Genomic DNA, 23,825 nt, shown 5'->3' on the forward strand with positions numbered 1-23,825 from the left:
AGAATGATAGGGTTTTGCTGTTTCCCTACCCAAATCTCACCTTGAATTGTAGCTTCCATAACCTCCACATTTCATGGGAGGGACTTGGTGGGAGGTAATTGAATCATAGGGGTGAGTTTTTCTCATTCTCTTCTCATGATACTGAATAATTCTCATGAGATCTGATAGTTTTATAAAGGGTAGTTCCCCTGCACACACTCTTTTGACTGCCGCTGTGTAAGACATGCTTTTGATTTTCCTTTGCCTTCCACCATGATTGCGAGGCTTCCCCAGCCGTGTGGGACTGTGAGTCCATTAAACCTCTTTCCTTTATATATAAACTGCCAAGTCTCAGGTATGTCTCCTTTAGCAGCATGAGAACAGAGTAATACACCAGCTCTGATATTTCTTGCTTCAGCTTCCAAAGTAAGAGAACCTCTAGTTCATGGATACTTCTCAACCCCCTTTTAACTTATATTTCCTTAGTTATTGCATTGGATGGTCTTAAAGGTATTCACTGATGGCTTATATTCATTGGTTCTATAATTATCTCTTGAGATTTGAAGTTGACTTCAAATTTCTGGTATTTCATAAATTAGTGAGCCAAACTAAATTCACCTCATCCAGACTTTCCATACTTTTATAGCCTTTAAAGTTAGTTTCTCATTGAACCTTCATTTTTTTTGAGATAACACATTAACATTTGGAAGCTATTAATTTTTTGCTGTATTTTCCACATACTGTTTCATTAAACAATTTTATAACTTCATCATAAAGTAAACAGGGCAGGTTCTACTGATTGTTGTGTGTGTGTGTGTGTGTGTGTGTGTGTGTGTGTGTTTATGGGGAGAATTAGATAATTTGCTATGTCACCTCAATTTTATCCTGTGATGAGATGATGTCAGAGTGATTGGGGGAGAATGCCAGAATCAGAATGTATAACTTCTGAGTCACAAATTAGGAAGTCTTACATTGTAGTTATTTACCACATTTTTAATTCATGTAAAAATCTGTCTACCATGGTTTCATAAAATATTTAAGCTAAAATGACATCTTGGAGACCATCATGTTTGAGGTTTCCCAAAGTCTGGTGATTCTTTCTTCTGAGGTGCCATTATTAATTGCTTCTACCCAGAAACAAAGGATTCATGGACAATTGTTTCCAGGACAAGCTGGGTGAATTAAAGTTAGACAGGATTTTGTTGTGCAGGATTTCTCAGAGTCTCCAGAATGTTAATGTGATGCTAAGGCTCTGAGAAGGGATCAGGTGTGCAGCATTTTCTGAACATTGTTGTTCACAGAATCATTTAAAATGCTTTTGTTCTTCTTCCTTTTCTTATTTGACACAAGTCTAACCCAAAGTTGTTATTTCACTTGAGCAAAAACAAAGGCATGGAGATGTTAGAGAGATTTACCAAAGTGATATAATGGGTCAGCACTGAAATTGAGCAGGGGAAGAGGAAGGGGAGGGCTCAGTGAATAACACTTTCCCAAAAAGGTGTGGATAGCATGCAGCTGATGCTTACATTCTATCATGGTAATGACAGAAATGTACTTGCCTGGTTACTAAACAGGAAGATATGTACCATATTTATTATGTGAGTCATTCTACCAAAGATGTCCCTTTCATTAAATGCGTTACATAAAACCAGAAATAATTTATAGCAACAGTATTCCTCCTGCATTGAACATTTACTATGACATGCAGGAAAACCACAAGAAAAGGCTACTTAACGTTACCAACATCATTCTCCACACACATGTAGGTGTTTAGTAATATACACATATGTGATAATTTATAGTTTATAGTCTAACAGCTTACTGAAGGTGTTACATTTGACCCTTTCAATTTTTAAGATGAGGAAACTGAAGCCCAGATAGATTACGCAATCAGTTCACACAATTTGTTCATGAAAGAGCTGAAAAAAGAATCTGGGTCTCCATATTCTCAAAGAATGGTGCTCCCAATCCTGTATAATTGCTTGTTACAGTCACAAATGATCAGAGATGGCCATGTCATGCTACATTTTATCCTTATTTCAACTTTCATTTGCTTTGGCAGATTAAAGTATGATTCTGAAATAAAATGACTTGTCATTCTTGAATGACTAGGTTTCCTGTACACTTAAGCTAGAAAATGAGGACTGTTCCTTACTCCTGCGAGTAGCAATGGGAACTAATTATTTGTTTTGTGCAGGATTCGTTAGCTATAATCCTCTTGATTGAGATATTTCATATTCACTCACTCTCAAGGGGAAGGATAGCCCTTCTTTCTCATACACAAATGCCATTTGTGCTGCAAAGCAAAAAAAGAGCAATAAGAGAAAGAAACATGAAGGTTGTCTACCTCAGAACAGAAGAGCAACAGTTCTTTATAATGCAACTTGTTATTATTTATTTATTTTTTATTATACTTTAAGTTCTAGGGTACATGTGCATAACGTGCAGGTTTGTTACATATGTATACTTGTGCCATGTTGGTGTGCTGCACCCATCAACTCGTCAGCACCCATCAACTCGGCACCCATCAACTTTTTGACTGAAAGCGGGAGATTGCCCTTCCCCAGGTCTAGACCATTTGCCTGTAGGCATGCTTAGTGCTGTCACAAATGCTTCCACAGCACATTTTCACTCTCATTGAAAGCGGGCCCTATATTCTTTCATTGCTTCCCTTTAGGGCTAAGCACTGGGGGTGATGCCTGGATTGCTCCTGGATTCCAAGAAACCCCACCCAGCCGCAAAAATGTTTGCCATCTGCACACCTGACCTAAGTTCATCCTGTGAGGACCTCCTGAGGGCCTAGCTTTACTGCCTTTCCCAGTCTGGACAGTTTTTCTTATAGGTATCTGACTGCCTGTCTGATTCTAAGAACAAGCCATTCTCCCAGCAGACAGTCATCACAGGTCTGGTTCAGACGCCTCTGATTATGGGCCTGCTTTGCCCTGAGTGTTCTGTGTTGACTGGGCAGCGCTTCCTTTTCTGAGGTACCGATCCCCAGGCTTTGGTATCTCCTGCCTAGATTACCAGGACTAGCCTGTGCCTTCCTCCCTAGGTTGTCTATGTTCTCTAGAATGAGTTCCCTTTTTATCTGCTATGTATAATCTCTATTTTGCCATAAACACTTGTATTATCTACCAGACACCTGCTGACTCCTTTAACTCTGTCTTCACACACTTGGCCAGCCCCGTCCTATTATACTTAAAATCTTGAAGCAGCATTTTAACTGGAAGCCTCGAGGATTGCAGTTGATTAGAGGCATATTCCAGAACATAAATACTAGGGTGTCAATTGTGATGCTGTCCCTGGAGGTGCTGGTTCTTGGTATTTCTGATATTTCCAAGTGTTGATTTCATCAGTGTGCCCTAAGGAGAGGGGATGCCTTCTTCCTGCCTGAAAAACTGGGAGCAATATTTTATATGTTTTGTGACAAGACCAGTGTCAAAGGTAGCAAAGACATTGTAAATATTTAGGGCACCTGATAACTCAGGTCCAAACTGTTACAGCAGCTATGCTATTGTATGTTTCTCCATCCCCATAGATGAGTCTGAGTAGGCACCTTTATTGGAATCCAAATCCATCTGAATTTCCCACTGCTTCTCTAAGAAGCATTGTCTTTAGCTAATAAAGCACAGTGTGGTTTCCTGTACCTCGAGCATCTGTATCACCTTGAGATTCTCCTCGTGTCTCTGTCTAAGTGAGATGACCACTAAGGGATTCTGATAGAGAAGATATCTGGGAAGCTTTGGGAGGAGTGGGGGCCATATTTATTCAAGCTTTAAAAGATAGAACAAGGCATTAAGTCATCAGAACAGTTAGATCTTGTTCCTAAACTTCCCTATTGATCCATAGTTTTGTCAGAGGCATGTGAACCAGAGCAACTCCATCTTAAATAGGAACCGGGTAAAATGAGGCTAAAACTTACTGGGCTGCATTCCCAGATGGTTAAGGCATTCTAAGTCACAGCATGAGATAGGAGGTCAGCACAACATACAAGTCATAAAGACCTTGCTGATGAAACAGGTTGGAGTAAAGGAGCTGGCCAAAACCTGCCAAAACCAAAATGGCGATGAGAGTGACCTCTGGTGTCTTCAGTGCTACGCTCCCACCAGCACCATGACAGTTTATAAATGCCATGGCAACATCAGGAAGTTACCCTAGATAGTCTAAAAAGGGGAGGCATGAATAATCCACCCCACTTTTTTTTTTTTAGCGTATCATCAAGAATTAACCATAAAAATGGGCAACCAGCAGCCCTTAGGGCTGCTCTGTCTATGGAACAGCCATTCTTTTATTTCTTTACTTTCTTAATAAACTTGCTTTCACTTTGCTCTGTGGACTTGCCCTGAATTCTTTCTTGTGCGAGATCCAAGAACCCTCTCTTGGGGTCTGGATCTGGACCCTTGCCCTGTAACAGTCTGATGGCTTGCTGTTGATAAGCCAAGATCACCCTCAAAAACTTGGAGATGGGTTATGGCAGATATCTTTAGGTATCCCAAACGAAACTGTGGTGTTGCTCTCTTTGCCTTTTGCCTTGAAGAAAGTCAGAAAGAATGGGAAACTTTGAGTAGAAAATATGGCCTGGAAGGAATATTACTTCTATTAAAAAATGTTTATTGCCAGCATATGATCATTCAGGTAATAGATACTACACACATAATATTTGTAAACTACCAAATAAACGAAGTCAGATAAAAATAAAAATCACCAAACTTCTGCCAGACAAGAATAAATACATTATCTTATAGCTATTTCTGGTTCTTTCCATATGCATATATAAAAATACATAATAAAAGGTAAAAACATTAAATAATATATAAATTTTCTAGTTAGCTGACTGGATTTTTAACCAAAAAAGGAATTTATCCTGATTTCATAATTCTGTGTAGATATTTTCACTACCTGATATATTGGACAATTTCTTCTGTGCTTTAAATATTCTTATAAATAATTTTAATAGTTGCTTAGAAGTCCGTTGAATGTACCCTTGTTTACATAATCAATTTTTCAACATTTAGAACTTTTACTTAAACATATAAATATTGTTTTAATATCCACCTTAAAGGAATAAACTTCAAATATCTCTCTGACAATGTCCTCAAATTCCTAGAAGAGGGATTTCTAGGTCAAGTAATACATATGTTTCAAAGACAAGTGACACATATCAACAAATTATTTTCAAGAAAGACTGTACCCACTTATAGCACTATCAGAAATGTATTAGAGAACTCACATGCTATATTAAACAATTTCAAAAAATAAATTTTGATAAAATATACAAATAATTTTTAGTTTTTAAACGTGTATAACTTTCTTTATGGGCTTGGCATTTGTTCAATTGTGATTTGTATGTACCTTTGATACATCTGTTATAGTGCTCCATTTTTCTTATTGATATGTAGAAACTATTTATATTTTGAGGCTCATATAACATTTTTCTCATGTCTTTAAAGTTTTTTTTTCTAGTTTTTTACTTTCAATTTTGCTGAAACATGATACTTTTCTGTAGGTAATTTAGAAGTGGGAAGAGAGAACTGAAACTCTAAAACAACTATTTGCACATGAAAATTCAATGCTCACATGCTGATATAAAACATAATATTACAAAGTGGATTTTCAAAGAAGAGGACATTTGGCATTTGATTATCTTTCCCATGTTTCTAGACAAGCTGGCACACCTAATTCACAACCTGTGTTCTCTCTGACCAACATTTAAAGAGATTGATGTTCTTGCATGCAAACAATAAATCTACAGAGAAACTACCCATAAAGTCTCTTCTGAGATGTTTAGTGGTATAGACTTTGGCAGAAAGAGAAAATTCCTAGTATATTGTTCCAAATTATTTGAGAAATCAGCAGTTGAGGTTTGATAGATGGGTATTTTCCACATCATTATACCCAACATTTCTGCAGTTTATTTCTGAAAACTCTAATACATTTTCTCAGAAGAAATACAGAAAGTGCATTTTCAGGTGATAAGATCTTTTTGCTTCCTGTATCTAAAGCAGACAGCAGGCAGATTAGAAAAATGTCCAAAAGGGATACCAGGTATACAGACAAACACAAAAGAAAAATAAACAACCATCATATTAAACAAAAGATGTTTTGACTCTTAGTCCACAGCTATCTTTAAATGTTTTAAAAGTTCTTTTCTGTTTTCCTAGTGTAGTAGGTCACTTTTATTTTTATGTATTCAAAACACAAGAGTACTATCAGTAGGAGTTTGCCAATCCGGAAGATAAGCAAAAATTTACCTCCTGCTTTGAGTTTAAACTAGAATCCAGCTTTGGCTGGGCGTAGTGGTTCATGCCTGTAATCCCAGCACTTTGGGAGGCCAAGGTGGGTGGATCACCTGAGGTCAGGAGTTCAAGACCAGCCTAGCCAACATGGAAAAACCCCATCTCTATTAAAAATACAAAAATTGGCTGTGTGGTGGCATATGCCTGTAATCCTAGCTACTCAGGAGACTGAGGCATGAGAATTGCTTGAACCCAGAGGTGGAGGTTGCAGTGAGCTGAGATCATGCCACAGCACTCCAGCCTGGATGACAGAGGGAGACTCCATCTAAAAAAAAAAGATAGAATCCAGTTTCATATAAAATATTCCCCCAGTATCCTACATTAATATTTAAAATAAAAGAACCTTAGAAATATAGGGGGTATACCTGCCCAAATCTCTTGTCAAATTGTAATCTCCAGTCTTCCAGGTGGGGCCTGGTGGGAGGTCATTGGATCATGGGGGTGGACCCTTCATGAATGGTTTAGCACCACCCTCTCAGTGCTGTTCTTGTGATAGTGAGTGAGTGAGTTATCACGAGACCTGGTTGTTTAAAAGTGTGTAGCACCTCCCACCTCTCTTTCTTGCTCCTGCTCTAGCCATGTGAAGATGCCTGCTTTGGCTTTGCCTTCTGGCGTGAGTAAAAGCTCCCTGAGACCTCCCGAGAAGCAGATGCTGCCATGCTTCCTGCACAGCCTGGGAAACTGTGAGCCAATTAAACCTCTGTTCTTATGTATCACCCAGTCTCAGGTATTTCTTTATAGCAATGTGAGAACTGACTAATACAGGGAGTCTTGCAGGTTTCCTAATTAAGTAGTTGCTACACAAAGAAGAGTGAGACTGTGGGTGTGTACTCTTGTCCATTGTGAATATAAAGTGTTTCTTATCTTCTTTTCCTGATGGGACTGAGAAAGAGTGCATTTGCCAGATACATGGGCACATACTATGCACCTAAAAATATTGTTAATTTGCTTTAGCAAGGAAATCACATTTTACATGGCAGTTGCAATTGGGCTGCTACTGGATTGCATTTGTATAAATCCACTGTCCTCCACTAGGTTCTGGCTGATTTTTCCAGTGACCAGAATGGTAAATTCAATGGTGATGTGATAGAAACCACCACCTCTTCATAATTTAGATCTGTAAGGGTGGCACTGATCTCTGGGATTTTCCCTAATAGGGCAATTTCTGAGGCGTTCACTTGGCTTTCTCCATGATGATAGCTCTTACCCCACAGGCCAAGGCATTAGTGTAGGGGTTCTGCCAACTAGCAAGTATGTAAAATTCCAATTATAAATTGGGTCCAGGCATATGACCCCTGGTATATCCTTGGGCTGAGTAGATTCTCTGTGAGTGGGACCTGAGCCACAACTCCATTTATTAACAGGATGCTTACTCTAATGGGTGAGGCATGATGACTCTTTGGGTCCCCAGATATTAATGTCAGTTAGGATCATACATCCAGTTAGTTTTAAAAATGTTTGGATATTCACCATTTCCTAGGATATAGTACCCAGTTGAATGGTTGTATTTGCCTTTGGGGAAGAATTAGAAGTATCATTATCATATACATTTACTGTAATATTATAGGGCCCTTTCATTGAGGACTAGGCCTTCCTTTCAGTTCATTGGTTCTAGGTCTGAGAACTCACTCAGATCCAAAAACTTAGCAAGGGATTTTGACTTTTCATTGGGATAATTTCTCTCAGCCTTCAGGTTATCTATTTTTTATTTCTTTGGGGGCAGATAGATCTACCTAGGGACGATTTGGTCAATCCTCCTTGGCTGATATTCTGACCTTTCTGCTCAGCTCATTATAATTGTTCTCACTTTGTTTTGATAGAAAAATACCATCTTGTGGACTCTACAGTTCAGGACTATTTTATTTTTGTTGCTGTAAGGTCAACTAGCTCTGTAAGAACATCTCCTACCAATACTTCTGGCCTTCAGAGGACAGCTATTATTGACCTTAGCATCTCCCTATTTCCCTCACCACAGTTCTCAGTTTCCACATGGTATCATAGTCAAGCTTATGGCCAAGTAGATATTGGACCACTGTTGAAATATGAATAGGTTTTCTAGTTGGGGCTGGTTCTTGAGTACAATGGAGGGAGGAGTAACATCAATGCATTAACAAATGAGTGAACAAAAAGGAACAGGGGATCTACCTGGGTAAGAAGGGAAATAAATACCTGTGACCAGTGAAAACAGGAAAAAGTAACAAGGTCTCAGAACTGAAAGTCATGATGAGGTGATGCAATTGCTAAAGTTGGAGCTCTAGAGAAAGTGAGACGGAAGGATAGGAAATATGAGACACTGCAGACCCATCTAGTTAGGCTGATTTACACTTTCCAAATCCCAAGCCTTTTCTGGTCAGTTTGTTTCCAAGATCCAGATTCTCTCTCTTTAGGTATTAATTCATCTATGGATACAGGGCCACAGTAACCAAAACAGCATAGTACCGGTACAAGAACAGACACATAGACAATGGAACAGAATAGAGAACCCAGAAATAAGACTGCACACCTACAACTATCTGATCTTCAACAAACCTGACAAAAACAATTTATAGATGAAAGGTTCCCTATTTAATAAATGTTGCTGGGATAACTGGCTAGCCATATGCACAAAATGGAAACTGGACCTCTTCCATACACCATATACAAAAGTCAACTCAGGATGGATTAAAGACTTAAATGTAAAACCCAAAACTATAAAAAGTTTACATGCAGAGGGTGGAAAAAGACACTAGAAAAAAAGCTTAGGCAATACCATTCAGGACATAGGCACAAGCAAAGATTTTATGATGAAGATGCCAAAAACAATTGCAACTAAAGCAAAAATTGACAAATGGGACCTAAATGAACTAAAGAGCTTCTGCACAGCAAAATAAACTATCAACAAAGTAAACAGACAACCTACAGAATGGGAGAAAATTTTTGCAAACTATTCATGTGACAAAAGTCTAATATCCATTATCTATAAGGAACCTAAAAAATTTACAAGAAAAAAATGATTGAAAAGTGGACAAAGGACATGAAAAGACACTTCTCAAAATAAGACATACATGAAGCCAATAATCATATGAAAAAAGCTCAGCATCACTGATCATTAGAGAAATGCAAATCAAAACCACAATGAGATACCATCTCACACAAGTCAGAATGGCTGTTACTAAAAAGTCAAAAAATAACAGATGCTGACAAGGTTGTGGAGAAAAAGGAACACTTTTACACTGTTGGTGGGAGTGTAAATTAGTTTAACCATTGTGGAAGACAGTGTGGTGATTCCTCACAGACCTAAAAACAAAAATACCATTCAACCCCAGCAATCCCATTACTGGGTATATACTGTGCCTCCCTCCCAGCCACAAAAAAATAAAATAAAATAAAATAAAATAAAATAAAATAAAATAAAATAAAATAAATGATTCAATTATAAAGACACATGCACATGTATGTTTATTGCAGTACTATTCACAATAACAAAGACATGGAATCAACCTACACGGCCATCATTGATGCACTGAAAAAAGAAAATGTGGTACATAACACCATGAAATACTATATAGCCATAAGAAAGAAAGAGATTATGTCCTTTGCAGGGACATAAATGGGGCTGGAGGCCATTATGCTTGGCAGTCTAACACAGGGACAGAAAACCAAATACAGCCTGTTCTCATTTATAAGTGGGAGGTAAATGATGAGAATACATGGACACACAGAGAAAAACAACACACAGTGGGGCCTACTGGAGTGCAGAGGGTGGAAGGAGGGAGAGGATCAGGAAAAATAACTAATGGGTACTAGGCTTAATAGCTTAATACCTAGGTGATGAAATAATCTGTACAACAAACCCCCATGACACACGTTTACCTGTGTAACAAGCCTGCACATGTACTCCCGAACTTAAAAGTTAAAAAATAAAAAATAAAATATAAATTACCTTGATGCCCTATGGCCTGCATATACCCAGGCCACAAAACGAGTACTGTGATGGTTTCAGAACTATTAGTAAAAACTTTCCCAGATTCATACCTTCCTGCTATTGCCCTTCTTGAATGTTGACGCTTCTTAACTTCTCTATACTCTATGCTCTGAATCTTGGCTCATTATCCACACAAGATCCTAGCTGTCACAGTGAATTCTCTTAGATGGTCATTATGTTCCAGTCAGTTCCTGGAAACAGAACCTCTGGCAGAGGTGGCATGCCCTTTGGGTCTGCTTAGTGCTCCAGGGGGAAAAAAACTAGAACTGCATCCATGACTTTGTTAAAGTTACCCTAAAGGAAGCTGTCTCCGTCTTCATGCTGTTAACCCCTCTCTCCTGTTGTCTCTCAACACTTGGGAAGATGTTGTATCTGTCTTGTGAGCATGCATTCATTATTTGTCAAAATGTTATTCTGCTTCTCTTAGTTTTATTTCTTATTGTATCAGTATTTTTCATTGCTTATTTTTTCTTCTCTAAGTTAATGGTTCTAAGTTGAATTCCAGTATACAAATGTAGTAGTTTCAGAATTGTTAATCTACAACCACTCAGGAAAAACCAGATAGAGTGTATCTTACATGCACATATTATACACATTAATTTTGTCTTTATTTAGTTGTATAAACTCCATTCATTTCCTAAGCTACTCAGATTAGCACCTTTTTCTTCCAGTCCTTTCAGTGAAGTTTTTTTTTGCAATACAGTATTTGTATTTGTAATAATTTTTTTTTCTCATAGTATTCTACCTTGGGTTCCATTGACTTCTTAAAAGGGCTTTAAAAATTTGCATACATTATTTACTCCTTGAGTTGTAGAATTCTGTGAAATTTGGAAAAAATGTGTAGCATCATATATTCACCATTACACTATCATATTGAATACTTTCATTGCCCTAAAAAAATCCCCTGCACTTCAGCCCTCCTCTCCCTACTCCTGAAGCTCTGGTAACCACTAATCTATTTGGAATGTATATAGATTTGCCCTTTCCAGAATTTAATATAAATGGAATCATACAGTATGCTTTCCTGGGCTGCCTTCTTTCATTTAGCAATATGTATTTAAGATTCATCCATGATTTGTATGACTTCATAGTTCATTCCTTTTTATTGCTGAATATTATTTTATTATATAGATATATCACAAATTTATCCATCCTCCTATTGACAGAGTCAGATGAGAAGCTGTGACATAGCCCTTTGTTCCATGTGACTGTATGTAAAGAGAGCTAGTCTGCAGACAGAGACAGGTAAAGCGAATGCATGGATGATAACAGCTAAAGATGTGAAATGCACAGGCAGAGGTGCCCTGGATACCTGACACTATATCCTTTCCTGATGCCAGCTCCTTCTTAAGATTCAGCTGTTGTCTTTTCTTCTGTGACCCCCGTTCCCCAATGACTTCATGATAAATTTCCATGCTGATTCTTAAGCTAGCGCAGTGATTATCTGTTACTTGAATTCCAGTGCTCTCAAATAATACAGTAGCACATGCTATTATTAATGTCAAAATCATAAATTAGATCTCTATTCAATCCAGAGCTCCATCCAGCTTCAGACAGTTTGAAACTCAGGCCATTTGGTCCTTCATGTGTTTCCTAGTTACAAAGCCCTATGTATGTAATGCCTAGGTCATAGGGAATCTGTGTTTTTTAACATGTTATCAAATATAGCTGATGAGAGTGGTGGTCAAAAAAGAGTGGGTAAATAACTCTGCATACTGATCCTTTACTATTCGGAAAACAATTCAAAATATCTGTCCCTCCTGTAAAGCAGGAAGAAATAGCTAACATTCGTTGTGTCCTTCTTTCAGGGTCCAGAGCCAGCACATTGACTTTAGGACTTTTAAATATTGTATGTGATAAAGACTTAGCCATTGATTAAGCAAGAGACAAAAATGTGTTTTCTTTGTAGGTTTAAATGGCCTTTGTAGATAGCAGTGACTGTGGGTGTTCAAATACTGAATTAATTCTACCAGAGCACCCTGAAGACAGGTTGACTGAACCCTTGGATGTCAATTTCCTCAAAAGAGCAATGTGAAAAGTTTCCAGTTTTTAGCATTAGGGATTGAATCACTGTTTTCAGAACTATTCAATCTACCACGTCAACATCTCATTAAATTCTAAGCACTGTTGTGGATGACAGGGTAGGAGGTGGGAAGATGTGAGTTAGGGATGGAGAGTGAGAGACGTAATGATGGGCTCACCACCATGGTTTGGGTGTTGTGCCTCAGGAAGTGACTAGAAGAAGCAATCACACCAACATAAACCTGTCTGGCCATGAGCATGCATTTTTTACTACTCATGTGGGCCTTCGTGGTAGGTGGGAAAAGGCGACTCTCAATTTACTTCATGTACTCCCTGCCAGAAACCTCCATATAGGCAAGGGATTTCCCTAATAAACATCCACTCTACTCTATATACAACCACTTTCTAGGAAATATGCAGTGCCCTCAAAATCTCCTCTTCCCTGGAGATGGTGGAGATTTTTGGAGCTTAGCTTATACAGACACTCTGTGTTCTCCTTAACCATTCCACACCCAGGGTAAAGTCCATGAAGTCAGTGTTAGCTAGAAGGAATTTCCTGATGAAACTGCTGGGCATTAATGGGAGAATCTGTGTTTTCTCAGAGTAACAGGAGTTGTAGTTTAGAAATTGACTTTTTCCAAATTCTTCCTCCTGCCACGGTCTCTTTATAATTCATTGAAACCTCCTTGTCCCAGAGCTGAACATCAAAAGATCAGTACCATCTGCATTTTCCCAAACATCAAAGGAAGGCAGTTTTTCACAAGGAGGTCAGTTGTACTCATATGCCCTGTTTTATATGTGATGATGATGACACTGTTGCTGCTATTGATGATGAATTTATCCCACCAGAAGATACATACTTCAGTAAAAATGAGGCAGATACACCATGGGGATTTGGAAAAGGCTCTTAAAAGACCATCTTCTCCAGGAATCTTCCATACCACAAATATGAGACAACATTTCCCTTCTCTTGTCTGTCAATAAAAAATCTTTTGAAGAATTGTTTGCATTGTTTATAGTAAATTCAAGTTGTTCTTGTTATTGTTGTTGTTTATCTGTGTAGTATTGTTTTGGTAGCATAAAAAGAGAGCCATGAAATCAGCAATTTGGACGTAATCTGGAGAAACACGATTACTCATCGTATAACTTTAAGCAACTTGCTTTACTTCTCTAGGTCTCCATTTCACCTATAAAATTGAAACAATAATGCCTATGGTTGAGCTGTTATGAGGATTATAAGATGACGTGTACAAACTGCTTAGAACGATTCTATAGTCACTATCTGGAGTAAGTATTTTTTTCTTTCCTGCTATTTTCTCTTTTACTTGCCTTATACAATAGCATCAGTCGTGGGGGCCACAGGCATGAAAATCTATTTTATAGAAGAAAATGAGAATTTTTTATATAAGGAAATGAAAGATTTCACCTAATGACTTTAAATTTCTAAAGATTTTTATATTAGCCATGTTCAAATCCCCCACTGAACTAAAGCAGTTGCATTTCTAAGCTTTTGAGATTGGTGTGCTATATCTCCATAGAATGTTAGAGCCAAGAAAGTCTTTTCAGGTGGTTTATTTAGTGTAATTCCTTCATTTTGCAGAAGAAGAAATTGTTACTTTAACAGTTGAGATGATTGTTTGAGGTCATTTGGCCAGATAGTACCAAAGCAAAATTTGAATTCATTCTAGTCCATTTCCATTCTGTTATCCTACCTAATAGCTGACGTTAAAGATGTAATGATTTTCCCTGGGTTGTCTTCTTGCTAACTTTTTAATTAAAGAAAATGAAGAAAGGTCCAATTTTTCTTTCCCATTTTATCCTGGTTCAAGATTATGTACCCAAGTTTTCAATCACTGTAGAGCAGGGCAAATTATGGATGAAGTTTGGAGAAAGTAAGAACTAAACAATTCCACGCAGCCCAAGCATCCTTAAGAAACAACGATCTTTGAAGAATCTACCCAGATTCCAATAAGGAAACACAAGAGGCCTCACAGGTCATTCACATAGCATAGCATCTAAGAAGAAGCACCAGGACACCAACAACACGACCCAGAAACCAGACTAATTAAAGAATACAGCAGGGAATGAAGCTGGGCCACCTGCATCGCAAATATACAGTGTTCAAACCAGAGAAAGGATAGAAAATTCCACCATTGTAGTTGGTTCCACAAGAAGCATGCTGTGGCCTCTTTGATGTTTCACCAGAGGGTGTCTGCAATAAACTGCCAGGGCTGAAAATGTTCAGCTATTCAGTTAGAAAGTGAGCATTAGGACCAAACAATATCAGGAGAGACTGGTGGGATGAGCCTGATGATTTCTATGTGTGTGATTTGGATGAAGGGCAAGACTATTTTCAAGTGTAAGATTTGTTCAGCAGCCACATCTGTTCCATGCGTGGAGGCGACCAAGCAAGACAGTGGCAGGAGACAGACCACAGTTCCTTGGTTCTACCTAGAGAGACAAGGTAGCTCCACTGTAAGGACTGACCACCAGAAATATCAAAACCTCAGAGCCAGGTGGGTGACACAGGCATGAGAGCAGGAGCGGTCAGGGTTAGAAGAGATTCCTGAGGCAGCAGTGAAAGAGGGTTTTACAAAGAAGGTGAGGTTCTGACTATCTCCCTTTGCCTGCCCACTTCCTCTTGGGCCTGTGGATCTGAAGCATAGCAGGTTAATTTGGACCTTTGTAATATATCATCTGCTATTGACCTCTTTGTGTTCATTACGGGGCTTACAGAAAAGTCGGGAACATGAGCCACTGCTTCTCTGCTGTCTCCTTGTGTCCCCAGCACCAGCTGAGGCTGTGTGGGAAGCTCCTTTACCAACTCAACCTTAACAGGATGTAATGATGATGGCGTTGTGGTCCTGCTTAGACACTTTTCAGGTGCCCATGTCTTCCTCTCAGGGCCCTTAACACTGCTCATTCCCATTTCTCCAAATTTTCAAGATTCTATTCCCTGAGGAAGCCTCTAGAACTATCTCTTTCTTCTGAATGTGCCCGAGTTTTCACGTGTTTCAGTGGTTCCTGTAGCCACTGGGCTATTTATTAGTTGCCTTCACTTATGTCTTCGGCTGATACAGCTTCTGGATAATTGATGATTTGTGTTTGTCTAGTAACACTGCTGAATCTCTTCACTCTTCTTGTCCATGTGTAACTTAGATTTGAATATCACAATTAACTCTCTGCTATGTAAGGAAAAACAATACTTTAAGATCTTCTTGCCAGGCGTGGTGGCTCAGGCTTGTAATCCCAGCACTTTGGTAGGCCAAGGTGGGCGGTTCAACTGAGGTCGGGAGTTCGAGACCAGCCTGACCAACATGGAGAAACCCCACCTTTACTAAAAATACAAAATTAGCTGGGTGTGGTGGTACATGCCTGTAATCCCAGCTAATCGGGAGGCTGAGGCAGGAGAATTGCTAGAACCTGGTGGGGGTGGAGGTTGTGGTGAGCTGAGATTGCACCATTGCACTCCAGCCAGGGCAACAAGAGGGAAACTCTGTCTCAAAAAAAAAAAGAAAGAAAGAAAGAAAATCTTCTTAATTTTCCCCAGGCATGTTCTATGGTTGTTATCCTTAAATATTATTGTAATCATTATTTAACTGTGCACTAGCTGTTGTAGGAAACAAAGTTGTGTTCTCATCTCAGTGGATTAACAATTTAAATCAGAAAAGTAATGCATTCTAAGAAGATGAGGGAAGTATAATAGGAAAATGGATAAAACGCCCAGGAGATGGGTCATTATTTTGAGGAGATATGTGTCTCTGACCCTGTGTTGACTAAACCCTGCAACCCACCAGAAGGTACCTGTGAGGCCCTTGGAGGATTGCTTTGATAACTTGAACTGGCAGCAAACTAGTTTCCAGCTGGGAAAGGCTTCTTTTACTCCACTTAAAGAATAGATGACAATAGATTTTAATTGTTTTATTCACTTTGAACAACTACCACATACTTCTGCATCCTAGGGATCACACCTTGCCATAGACAGGCCTGCTTCTAAGTGTGGGCTGTAACTTACACTGCCATTTTTCTTGCAAGAAAGGGTAAGTTTCCAGTGTACACAAGGCATTAGTAGGACCTGTAGACACAGGTGAGCAAAGCAGACCAGGTGTCTGTCCCAGAGTTTACAGTAATGGAAGTGGATTCCCTTAACTGTGAACTATATGATTATGTGCTTAGTTATACCTGCTCTGCTGTTCACAACCACAAAGACATGGGATCAACCTAATTGCCCATTAGTGATGGACTGGAAGTAAAATGTGGTACGTATATACCATGGAATACTATGCAACCATAAAAAAGAATGAGATCATTGCTTTGCAGGGACATAAATGGGGCTGGAGGCCATTATTCTTAGCAAACTAATGCAGGAACAGAAAGCCAAATATCACTTGTTCTCACTTATAAGTGGGAGATAAATAATGAGAATACATGGACACATAGAGGGGAACATCACACACTGGGACCTTTTGGAGGGTAGAGGGTGGGAGGAGGGAGAGGATCAGAAAAATAACTAATGGGTACTAGGCTTAATACCTGGGTGATGAGATAATCTGTATAACAAATCCCCACGACACAAATTTACCTATGTAACAAACCTGAACTTGTATCCCTGAACGTAAAAGTTAAAAAAATAATTATACCTGCCTTGGATGCAAAGTTCTGTGAGAGGGACCTGACCTAGCCTGGGATTGGAGGTGGTCAGAGAAGCTTTCCCTGAGGATGGAATAATTAAGGTGGTATGAGAGGTGAGTGGGGACTAATCAGGGAAAGGGGAGGATATCAGAGAATGCAGTAAAAGGCAAGGGGGCTGTGCATGTAGAAGCCCCCAAGGCACAGAGGAGGTGCATGCTACCCTTTAGAAAGCTGATGATGGCCAGTGTGGGCCTGAAGTGGGGAAGGTGGCCAGAGCAAAGGTTGGAAAGACAAAGACCAGATCAGGCAGGGCCTGGTGCACAGTGTTGAGGATTTGGAATTTTGTTTTGAGAACACAGATAGTCCTTGCAGGGAGTGTGCAGTTAAACAGGAGGTAGATTTGAGATGTCATGATGATCCAGAAACTGTGGAGTTAAATGCATATTAAGTGGAGCTGAGCTTGATTCTGGTGAAAACATACCTACTCTTGGCTAATGTGAAGAAACACTGATACAAAAATTGATCCCATTTTTGGGTGTTTTTTTTCTTTGTTTTCAACAGAACCATTAGAGTTTATCTTTATGGCACTCATCTGGGAACTCTGCCCTTGACTTTACAGACAGTGGGGAAGAATCTGGCCCTGGAAACCATGGATCCCCCCTTGTGATCTATAGTCTTCTCTGCTAATTTCTTAATTCCCTCAGGTATGCATTCCTTTTGGAATACAAAGTTCAAAAGTGGATAGACACAAAGGAGTGTGAACTTGGTGTCTATGGAGGTTGGTGGTGATCTGTGGAAAAGCAACAGCGAAGTCCCCAAGTGGGCGAAAGTTAAGCTGCCTCTCAGCCTCACTCCACATTCCTCCTCGGGCCTGGTGCACAAGCTCTTTTGTGCATGTTAACACGGATAACTATGGAGTAGTTTGTAAATGGATTAAATATGAATTTAAGGTTAACAACTGTCGAGTTGACTAAACCCATTGAGATTCTTAAGATCAACGTCTTTAGGCTCAGAGAGAGGCAGAAATTAGGGAAAAGCATTTACTGTTGATTTTGGACTGATGCTGCCTCCTTAAATTCATGCTGAAAGATGTCCATACCACCCTCCAACTAGTTCTTCCTTTTAGTGTTTTGTCTCCCCCATCCCCCCAACAACAAGTTCTTTCTTTTAGTCTATGCTTTACTCTGTGCCTCCTCTCCCTTCTTCTATCAGCCAACAACCCCACCTCATCCCCCTTCCCATCACATCTAACCTCCATCACTTATTTTTTTCCCTCCATCCTTAACCCTTCCCCCTCCCCCTCCCCTTCCCCCTCCTCCTTCCCTCCCATCCCCTTCCCTCCCTCCCTTCCTTCCTTCCTTCCTTCCTTCCTTCCTTCCTTCCTTCCTTCCTTCCTTCCTTCCTTCCTTCCTTCCTTCCTCCCTGCCTCCCTCCTTTCTTGCTTCCTTCCTTCCACTCATATTTATTTCTTTGTGATGTAAAATTTAATGGGAGAAAATGTATGAAGAATATGAAGAAATTATACACAAGAACTGGTTGTTGGTGGGTATGGGGGAGACAATCATACACAATAACGTTATGTCAAGAAAGACTTCCTGAGAGTCAGCTCCTTTCTATGATGGAATGAGCTCCCAGGAGATATAATAGGAGGCCAATCACTTGAATTATTTAAAACTCAACTGGACAGTCATCAAGGATGTGCTGCCAGGAAGGGGACCAGCCTCAGCCATATAGGAATGAAGAAAATGGTCCTAACTGGGTTGTTTTCTTCTCAGCTCAGTTTTTCTCTAGGCTGAATTCTGTAACTCCTGCTGAAATCAGCTTTATCTGTAGTCAGCAAGTTCCACTACTCGACTGTGGTAAAATTCATCAGCAATTAGAACAAAATAAGGATTGGAGATATGAGGGAAGCCCTTCTCAAGGAAAAGCCTGTTCCTGTGGATGAAACATTGAACTTGATATTGAAGGAGCTCAGTTCTTATTCTAGGCTTACTCCTGATTACGGGATAAGAAAGGAAAGTTATTCTGCTACTTCATGACAAATGTCCTGGTTATACATTACTTCCAGAAGTGTCTGAGTATGATTTTTTACAAAATGAGTAAAGCACTACAGCTTTCTCTGCACAAAATCCTTGTTTCCCTAATATACATTTATGACATTTATACTGAGATCCATATTATACTTCCAGTGCATTGCAGGAATCTTTCTTAATTTTTTTTAATTTGTGGAATGCTTCATGAATTTTCCTGTCATTTTTGCTCAGGGGCAAATGCTAATCTTCTCTGTATTGTTCCAACTTTAGTATATGTGTTGTCTAAGTGAACACAGAAATCTTTTAACAAAGTATGTGGAATATAAATATTGCTACTTTGGAACAGATCAATGTCCTTGCTGCCTAGCACTGTAGGACTTATGGAAAGCTGTTGTTGTTTACAATGATGATGTCACCAGACAAACATATACCTTGATTCTCCTCAAACTTTGATAGAAACCCACTTGGTTCTATAAACCAACAGAACTTTCTACACGGGGTACATACTTTATAATTTTTTCCACAAGTATCCTTTTATTTGATATTTCATTTGGGTATTATTAAGATTGTTTTACAGATGAAAATCCTAGAGCTGACAAGGGGAAAACTTATTTGCTCAGTGACCCAGAGCTAGCAAGTGGTAGAGTGGGAACACAGTCTGTCTCCAAAGCCCTATAGCCTTCTCGTTTCACCATCCTGCCCTTCCTAACCCTTTTCCAGGCCTCAGCCTAGCAATGTACAGATGATGACTCTCCCTACCCTCTATATATGTCTGGCCAAATTGACCACATACAATGTTGTAGTCAGTCTCAAAAGCTGCTTCTTTGAATGTAATTTTTCATTCTCAGGGAAACAAATGCAAATTCCTTTGGATTTTATACCTCTCGGTTGAACAAATCAGCCCTTTTCCTGATCAGCCAGGAATCGGATCCATTATTCCTCCTCTCTTTGCAGATCTGCCTTCCCCTAAACTCCTGATACAAGCTCATCCACCCCACGAGGCCAGGACACCTGAGTGATTCCCAGGGCTTTGAGAACGCAACTTGTTGGGGCAACAACTTATTCTGGACTAGGTTTGACAGGAGGACCAACTTATTCATGCCCTCATTTTGTCATAGTAAAGAGCCTGCTGTCTTTTGCAACTGACTGGATCCCTTGATCAATTCCAAGGGACCATCAAAACTCAACGTTCTGACCATAAGGATGATAAGAAGTAAAATAAGTAAACTAATGAACCTAAAATAAATTATCTGAGTGCTGTGAATACAACACAGGAAAAAAGTTTTCCCAGTAAAGAACTTAACATGACTTTCACTGAAGGCCTTTCAAAGCTGAACTACTATGTTCACTCCTCATGTTCCCTGACAAACCTGAATCTTGTCACCTGCCAAAGGTATCTGTCTGTAGCATCTGTGTCCCTGAATTAATGTAAGCTATTTCTTTTTTTTTTTTTTTTTTTGAGACAGAGTCTCGCTCTGTCGCCCAGGCTGGAGTGCAGTGGCCGGATCTCAGCTCACTGCAAGCTCCGCCTCCCAGGTTTACGCCATTCTCCTGCCTCAGCCTCCCAAGTAGCTGGGACTACAGGCACCAGCCACCTCGCCCGGCTAGCTTTTTGTATTTTTTAGTAGAGACGGGGTTTCACCGTGTTAGCCAGGATGGTCTCGAACTCCTGACCTCGTGATCCTCCCGTCTCGGCCTCCCAAAGTGCTGGGATTACAGGCTTGAGCCACCGCGCCCAACCAATGTAAGCTATTTCTTTAGCCACGTACTGGTTTCTGTCTTGTTAGTCTTCTGTTTCTGAGTTGCAGGTTTCTGCTAAAAATGTTTCAGTTCAGAAAAAGTAAATAAAAAGTAATTATGTTTCTTTCATTGTTTGTCTTGCGATTTCCCTACTGGCACATTTCCCTGAGGAAAGGACTAACTTTCTAGAAATCAGCTTTCTCCACAGCTAGGACAACATGTCTGAGAACTCAGAGACGAGAGCAACGTTAATCAGCAGGTAATACCCATTGGTTTCTCTGGAAGGAGTTAGGAGATGGAGTGGATGGAGTTGGCACAGCAAGGCTGGACCTGTTTTAGGAGTGGTAACATTAGTAGTTAAGTGAAAATAATTATAATCATAATAGTGATAGCCACTTTTATTGATTAGCACTGTAATAAATACAGTAACACATTATATCACTTGAAATGCACCCAAAGCCCATCAGGTAGATACTAATATTCTCCAGGTTTCAAATGAGAAAACCGAGGCTTTGTCAGAATCTTGTGATCTGCTTTATTACTCACAATGTGCTTCGTGACTATGGTGACAGAGATATCAATGAACTGTCTACCCAGGGCCCAATGCCAGTGATGCTTGTCTTCTGTTTTCCTCCCTTCCTCCCAGAGTTCCAGGCTCTGGATATATGTCTTGTAGCTGATTTATTATATCCCTACTATTCATTGCAGGTGCAGATAGGGGAAGATAGAAATGCCACTCGGTGAGATTTGTCCCCTTATGGTTTAAAAAAGTTGTTCTTAATGTCTATAGATTCTATTTCTCCCCAGTTAGAAGAAATACGAAATAGCAGCAATAGAGTAGAACTTGGGATTTGATAACTTTGAACTCTGGTCTTCCAGCTTGACATGTGGCCTCCTGCAAGTCAATTCGCTCCATAGGTAACAACTTTCTTACCTTAAACATAAGGGAATGAATTACAAGATCTGTAAGATCCCTGTCTGCTACAGAATTGCATGTTTCTGTGATCACATGGTTTTCAGTCATTTATTTTGATGTCATATAAACTCAGACTTCTCTTAAGGATAAGTTAAGCCTGGCTCAATACCACAATGACTGCCATATGAAATCTATTTGATTAGTCTTGCTTTAACATATCATGAATTTACTTAAGAAAATAAACCCAACAAATCTTAGGCTTCATAAAATAGTAAGATATTATTTGTGTCAGAACAATAGGGGATCGAATCTAGGTGTTGCTAAATGTAAACAGTGACACAGTATAATTTTCAAGAAGTGAAAAACAAGAATGTTGTAAAAGTACATAGAAAGTATCTGTCAGGAATGACTTAAATCATTAACAAGGAAACCAGCAAACTGGTAAAGCTGGTTCAAAGAGTACTTGAGGAACGGAAATTCACGTAGTCTGTCAGGAAGGGCATGCTGAAGTAAGTTTGCAAGTTAGACACAAAGCTGGCTAGTTTCCTACAAAGCAATAAAACCATTACATTCACGGCATCTTTTCTACTGGCCAAAAGTCTCTTGAATTTCTACTCAACAAACACCCACAAATTAGTATGTAACTCAGTATCTGAGCCTTAATCAGTAGTAAATAGCAAATCAAACAAACGTATACTTAGTAGAGAATTAAATAATAGTAGAGTGGGCTTGTTAGATAATACTTCAGCATCGAAAAAAACATAACCGTCCTTTTGCCTTATTTTCATGTTTTGGATAAATCTTGTTGTCAACTAAATTCACTCTTCAACAATATTATCTTTCTATAACTAAGATTCAGCATCCACAAAAGGGATAAGTGATACCCCCCCAAAAGGACTGATGTGAGTCTTACATAAGATGTGTAATTCATGTAGTTATGGACCAAAACTTAGTAGTTTTTGATCCTTTTCTTTGTGTTTTGAAAACAACTACACTCAAAAGGTGAATGATTGCCAGATTTCTAAGCAATGTCCTTATTCTCCAAGTTTATGCGAGATTGTTCTTTGGCATCCTTGCCCCAGAAATCAGAGAAGCAAAAAACAGAGAGAAGCACTAATGGTGTACTTGCTTCCCACCCACACATCATCATCAAACAATAAGTGGCCCTTTTTTAGGGGGTGAGGAACAGAATAGAATTCAAATTTTTTGATACTTTTTTTTTTCTGCAGGGTCTATCATCCAGGCTGGATACAGTGGTGTAATCATAGCTCACTGAAACTTCAAACTCCTGGGTTCACAAACTTTTGATAAATATTCAAGAATATTTTCAGTTATCCATTATTTTAAAAATAATTTAAATATCTATAAAATCATAGAATATCTTGAGATAATAGAGACTTGGACCTCCTACAGTCAACCACATTGACCTGGTTCATGATGAGTGCTTTACACAGTCTTCCCTGCCAGACGGTCTCTCATCTCCAGTTCTGAATATAAACAATGATCAGTGGTCACCGTGGGGTCAGGGGACTAGAACTGACCATGACAATCTCTCAGGGGTCTTTCCTCATCATTACTTTTAGTTTGAGTTTCTTTGTATCAATAATTAATGGTTCTCAATAAGCTCTTCCAATAGACCTTTCTGTGATGCTGAAAATATTGAATATCTGCACTGTCCAATATGGTAGCTACTAATCACATATGGCTATTGAGCAAGTCAAATGTGGCTAGTATAACTGAGAAAATAAATTTTTATTTTTATTTTTTATTTTTTTTGAGACGGAGTTTCACCTTTGTTGCCCAGCCTGGAGTGCAATGGCGCCATCTCGGCACACTGTAACCTCCGCCTCCCAGGTTCAAGCAATTCTCCTGCCTTAGCCTCCCGAGTAGCTGGGATTAGGCATGCACCACCATGCCCGGCTTCTTTTGTATTTTTAGTGGAGACAGGGTTTCTCCACGTTGGTCAGGCTGGTCTTGAACCCCTGACCTCAGTTGATCTGCCTTCCATAGCCTCCCAAAGTGCTGGGATTACAGGCATGAGCCACAGTGCTTGGCCTGTTTTTAATTTTATTTAATTTTAGCTAATTTAAATTCGAGTTTAAATAGTCGCATATGGCTAGTGGCTACTGTATTGGACAATACAATCCTGTAGTCTCAGGACTGGTGTTCCTAGTCTACCTTATAGATATTAAGGAGTAGAACCTAAACTGACCAATCAAGCAAATACACTCTTTGAGGACAGG

General features: G+C 39.4%; 1 non-coding gene across 1 annotated transcript; it reads right to left on the reverse strand.

Moving 5' to 3' along the window:
• Positions 1 to 19,112: 19,112 nt before the first annotated feature.
• On the reverse strand, positions 19,113 to 19,220 carry LOC115900522. Its single transcript, XR_004060206.1, has one exon. It is a non-coding gene; the product is annotated as a U6 spliceosomal RNA (small nuclear RNA).
• Positions 19,221 to 23,825: the final 4,605 nt, after the last annotated feature.

This window comes from Rhinopithecus roxellana, chromosome 11 (genome assembly GCF_007565055.1).
Source record: "Rhinopithecus roxellana isolate Shanxi Qingling chromosome 11, ASM756505v1, whole genome shotgun sequence".
Classification (NCBI taxonomy): domain Eukaryota; kingdom Metazoa; phylum Chordata; class Mammalia; order Primates; family Cercopithecidae; genus Rhinopithecus; species Rhinopithecus roxellana.